Source organism: Chelonia mydas, chromosome 5, assembly GCF_015237465.2.
Source record: "Chelonia mydas isolate rCheMyd1 chromosome 5, rCheMyd1.pri.v2, whole genome shotgun sequence".
In the NCBI taxonomy this organism is placed as follows: domain Eukaryota; kingdom Metazoa; phylum Chordata; order Testudines; family Cheloniidae; genus Chelonia; species Chelonia mydas.
Window position 1 is genome coordinate 16,337,476 of NC_051245.2, and position 6,000 is coordinate 16,343,475.

Below are 6,000 nucleotides of genomic sequence, written 5' to 3' on the forward strand. Positions count from 1 at the left end.
TGCAGAGGGGGACCGGGGCGCCGGCTGCGATGTGCGTGGCCGCTAGTTACAAGATGGGCGTACGTGAAGTTGTACGTGCATCGCAAAAAAGAAAGAAAACAGGGCTGCCACCTGCCTGGTTTTTGACCGGCCGGGCAGGTTTTGCTACTCTCTTGCCCGTCAAGAGATGTAATTTGTCTAACTGCGTAAAAATGGTCAGGACATGGCCTGGGTGCCCCCCGCTCCAAGCTGTGCTGACTACTGCTCTTTACAGCTTACACACTGTCCTGTGGTGTGAGCAGCATGGAGCCTAACCACCCAAGGGGAAACTGATTGTTAGCAAACATAATCTCTCCCTTAGCAGCTGACATGCAAGAGGGAGTTCGGTTCTTCAGGATGGTGCTGCATGACCCTTGCTCAGCTCCGGCCAGCTCGACTGGCTGGTGGAGAGGGGGCTGGAGCCAGGGCACCACCTCCCTTCTTACTTGGGGGTGACTTGTGCCTTCAGGAGCACCAGAAGGGAACCGTCCCTGTGCATCCCTAAATGCAGGGATGCAATCATGTGTAGCAGGAGGAGAGGAAGACTCCTTGTGCCCTTATCCCTTCACCCCATGCAATGAGCAGACATAATTGGTAGCTGCGACTGGGGTAGTCTGCCCTGGCAGGGTAGTGATGCCTAGGGGTCAGCCCACCTTCACATGGCATGACCCTTTCAGAGTTTGAATGGCCTGATACGTATGTGTGTGTATAGAAGGACTTAGAAGATTATTAATAGAGAGGATGTGGCTGTGGGAATAAGTGATGTTTGGGGAAGAAATCCTGTAACTGTGTCTTGAAGGGCCCAGGGCCAGGAACCTTGCAGCGAGGGTGGTGCAAGGCTCCCCTCACCCAACCAGCTGGGGTGAGTTTTAAGGCAGTCTATATGCTGCCGCCACTCCTCCCTCACAGCTGGGCAGCCACAAGCAGGAAAGGCCGGCCTGCGGAAACTCTCCGTGCTTGAGGACTGCCTGGGGAACAGGGGTCAGCTGAGGGTGATGCTGGCTAAGACCCTACCACTCGCTAACTTACAGCCCAGCTCCAGGGAGGAGAGTGTGACTCTTTGAAGGCCATCCCCAGCTCGAGGAAAGGGGCTGGGGGTCTCCTGAACAGGAGTGAGGGCTCATCAGACCTCTTCCATGACCCCAGAGCTGTATGACTTGGGGCCACTAACAAAGTGACACTTTGGAGATGTCCTGATCACACACTGAAAGCACGTAGTGAAAAGAGATTTGAAATACTATATATCCCCTTGCTAGTACTACTGTAGATCCAGCTATTCAAAATTGTTTTCTAGCTCTTAAAACTGATTTTTAGCTCAGCAATACAATCCCAATAATTAGCAGTGTGTTACTGAGTGAGGCTGTTAGGACTGGGAGCAGATTGTAGCCACAAAATGTGGTGTTATACCTATGTTCTTTCAGGCCAGTGAGGGCTAAATCAATGGCCTTCAGTTCTCGGAACTTTAAACTTCGATTTTTCTGCAGCTCCCATTGGCTGGGAACGGCCAACTGCGGCCACTGGGAGCTGCGGACGGTCAATGTAAACAAACTGTCTCACGGCCCGACAGCGGATTACCCTGACGGGCTGCAGGTTGCCCACCTCTGGTCTAGTGGGTCTCTTATTTAAAACGTTTGCTTTGAGACTGCACGGCTACAGTCTGACCCTGCATTCCTCACTCCCACTGGAGTGAAAGGAGGTTATGCCTGAGGATGGAGTGCAGGATCAGGGTTCAATGCAGAGCACTGGCAATGACAGCTTGTTTGCATTACATCATGGCCAGGCCACAGCAAGGTGGAGGCCACTGTGAAAAAGCGAACTTGTCTCAGACTGAAGCAAAATGTGGAAATGTTGTTCTATGAGCAACTAAGCTGTTTAATCACAGAGGGACATCCACTGACGGGGACAGCAGAGAGCATATATTTAAATTACTCCTAGCCTGTGGTTTTTCAGAGTTCAGATATAGTGCAAATCTTAATCACTGCTATACGGAATAGCTCATATAAAGTAGAGCTGGGAAAGACCAGTTAGCTCCAGTAGTCTTCCTCCCTGCCAATGCAGGAGCGTTCCCTACAGCATGTACTTCGTTGCTTTTACGTGAGGTTTCCATTGGGAGCACATTCCACTGCCCAATCCCTCTCACAGCACGGCGGTTTCCAGTGACGGTCAGTCAAAATTTTCCCGGTCCTTAATTTCATCCCACAACTGGGAGTTGTTTTCCCCAAGGATGACACTAAATAATTCCTCTTTCCTTGGTGTTTGCGTCTTTCAGATACATGTACCCTGTTACCGTGTCCCTCCCTCCCTGCTCATGTACATACTGTAGACATACATCGGGTCCTTAATCTCCCCTTCTGACTCACGTTTTCTAGCCCTCTGGATCACCTTTGTTGTCTTTTTCTGAACCCTCCCTCCCCCCCCCCCCCCCCCAGTTTCAGTATCTTTACGATAAGGAGGTGCCCAGACTCTCCTTTTACCTATAATTTTGCTCTTTCAGCCCCCAACCATACTATAAATCGACAACTCACTTTCCTATCTGGCAATAACTACTTTTCTATTTCAAAATATTCCAGGAGAGGTCACACTAAAGCCCTAGTGAAGAACTCCTGGACCACGTGTCTGGGCAAAGAGCTGGTTTTGGTGCATGAGAGAAAATGACAACTCTGCCAATATCATCATGCTGGACCAGGACAGTACAGTGGATAAAGGGATTTAATGGGCATATTTTAGCAAAACAATTATTTTGAAAGCCTGATCCTGCACCGTTTGCACCTGAGTAACGCCCATGGCTCTCAGTAGGAGGTTTGTACGTAGAAAGACTGTAGCCAAGATTTTCAGAAGTATGGAGCCCATATCCAGCAGCACACATTGTAAATCAGCCCATTTATTTGGTGCCTAAATGTGGAATTAGGAGCCTAGTCTAAAAATCTTGGCTGGTCATATTGCAGCTGTGGGAATGTTTTGTTACCAGCCTGAAACTCTTGCAAGGTTCAGCATGACAGGTTTTTGGGGAGCCCAGGTGGGCCCGCGAGGAGTCTGCAATGCTCTATGGCAAAGTATTGACACTCCTCCGCCCGCCCCAGAAACCAGGTGGAATGTGACAGGTTTTATTCCCTTTTTGCTCTGAATTTCGCAGTTTGCACATGATATTCTGGGAAATGAGCCCAACGCAAACTGAAACTATGCATGGGCTCAGGCAGCAAAACGCAGGCCCAGTTTTGAACCCCTCACATTTCAGCAGTGTCTGGATCTGGAGCGTTGAATCATGTCATAACTTGCAAAATTTGTGTCTGGATTTGGATTTCAAACACCCTCCAAGTTTAGGGGCACTCAGATCTGAAGGCTTGGTTGGAGTCAGTCTGTTAGTAGCTGTTGTACTTATTTGCAGTCTGGTAGTGCCGACAGCATGCTAGAGGCTTTCCACATTCCCATGGAGACCTAGTCCCTGTCCCAGAGAGATTCCATTCTAAGGCTAAGAAAGACCCAAAGCAGCAAATTTCATCCAGCTCTTTTGTGCATGCATCACAAAAACCATCTTGATACAGTACAGGCTCTAATCATATTTCAGTCTTTAATGTAGTTATCCTCACAACACCCCAGGGATGTGGGAAGTACTGTTATCCCCACTCTTATAGATGGGGCAGAGAGAGGCTAAGTGACTTGCCCACGGTCACATAAAAAGTCTGTAGCAGAGCAGGGTCTTGCCCCCAGGTCTCCTAATTCCTAGAGTATTCTAGCCACTGGACAATCCTTCCAGCTTCAACAGGAGTTTTCATATTTGGGCTTACTCCGAGCATTGCAAGACAAGTTAGTATTTGACAGGTGACACTGCGTTTACTGGTTTCAGAGTGGTAGCCGTGTTAGTCTGTAACAGCAAAAAAACCGAGGAGTATTTGTGGTACCTTAGAGACTAACAAATTTATTTGAGCATAAGCTTTCGTGGGCTAAAACCCACTTCATTGGATGCATTTACTGTGCATATTCTTCTTCTAGCACAGAGCAGCCAGGTAATGATATGCTGCAACAGTCATGCTATGTGTCAATTGAAAATTTGCTGAGAATGGGAAAATGCTGTATCTGTGGTCTGTTACTGTAAGCGGCTCAAAATGCCACCCTTACTTATGAAGCAACAGGATTGTCCCTGGGCCGGACACACATGTAGGCAATTAGGATGCACGTGCTGCAGTATCAACTTGAAGCAAGAATGTCTGAAGTTGTGGGCAGACGGTCTCCGAGGTAGGCCTGCGTGCTGGAGGCTGGTTGAATCAGAAAGGTGTCTGGGAGGCTGGATGTGCAGGAACACATCATTCTACAGCATGCTTGTCTTAGTGATCTACAAGAAATATTACTGTCAGCACTGGAGGGCAATTTTCTTCCACTCACTGAACAGTGGGAAGAGGAACCGTGCTTCTCAGTCGAGATTACCGGTGGTGAACCTTAGGCTGCTTAACTTTTCCAGCATGCAGCTGCTGATATGAGGTGGGCAATGATTGCCCTCTGCTGGTGATCTGATGTAAGTTATGACTTTTACTCCACTGCCTTGACTAAAAACCACAGGCCAAACCTTCTTAAACTGATGCTTAGGGACACTCACTGTCAAGGGCAAAGACCTGCACATGCACTTATTTTTCTTCCTTTTATTTGTTTATCACTTGTGATGTGCAGAAGAACTGAAGGCTGAGAATCATAGAATATCAGGGTTGGAAGGGACCTCAGGAGGTCATCTAGTCCCACCCCCTGCTCAAAGCAGGACCAATCCCCAACTAAATCATCCCAGCCAGGGCTTTGTCAAGTCTGACCTTAAAAATATCTAAGGAAGGAGATTCCACCACCTCCCTAGGTAACACATTCCAGTGTTTCACCACCCTCCTAGTGAAAAAGTTTTTCCTAATATCCAACCTAAACCTCCCCCACTGCAACTTGAGACCATTACTCCTTGTTCTGTCATCAGCTACCACTGAGAACAGTCTAGAGCCATCCTCTTTGGAACCCCCTTTCAGGTAGCTGAAAGCAGCTATCAAATCCCCGCTCATTCTTCTCTTCTGCAGATGAAACAATCCCAGTTCCCTCAGCCTCTCCTCATAAATCATGTGTTCCAGTCCCCTAATCATTTTTGTTGCCCTCCGCTGGACATTTTCCAATTTTTCCGCATCCTTCTTGTAGTGTGGGGCCCAAAACTGGACACAGTACACCAGATGAGGCCTTACCAATGTCGAATAGAGGGGAATGATCACATCCCTCGATCTGCTGGCAATGCCCCTACATATACATCCCAAAATGCCATTGGCATTCCTGGCAACAAGGGCACACTGTTGACTCACATCCAGCTTCTCGTCCACTGTAACCCCTAGGTCCTTTTCTGCAGAACTGCTGCCGAGCCATTCGGTCCCTAGTCTGTAGCGGTGGTTGGTGTTAAGACATTGGGGCTCACCTGGGGAGGTGAGAAATACAACTGAGGCAGATCTGTGTATGGTGAGCAGAAACCACAGCTCTGACCCTGCGAGGTGCTAAATGTGCTCCACTCCTGCTGAATGAAGTAAGAGGACATTCAGTGTCTTGCAGATTTGGACCCCATGGGTCCAATCCAGCAATGCACTTAAGCACATGCATATTACTCTAAGCATGTCAGCAGACCTTCTGAAGCACAGGGGTAATTCCACTGATTTTAAGATGTGCATGTGAGTGCTTTGATGCATTGGGGGACACTGGATCAGTATCTGAGTACTCTGAAGTTGGAACAGGAAGGGAAATGTAGCTTCTAATAGCTTGATCTTGCATAGTACAGGAACAGAAGCCTGCATATATTAACACTAGAGTTTATAACTGCTGTATTTAACAAAACCTAAATGCCTGATCCCAGCCCTGTGAGAGTGTCTCAAAGCTTTCTGATAATAAAAGGCAGTGAAAAAACTCTTCCTGTGTGAAACTCAGCTGTTAGATATGCTGGCTGAATTCACTGGCTCCTGTCCTGTTTAAAATCTAGGA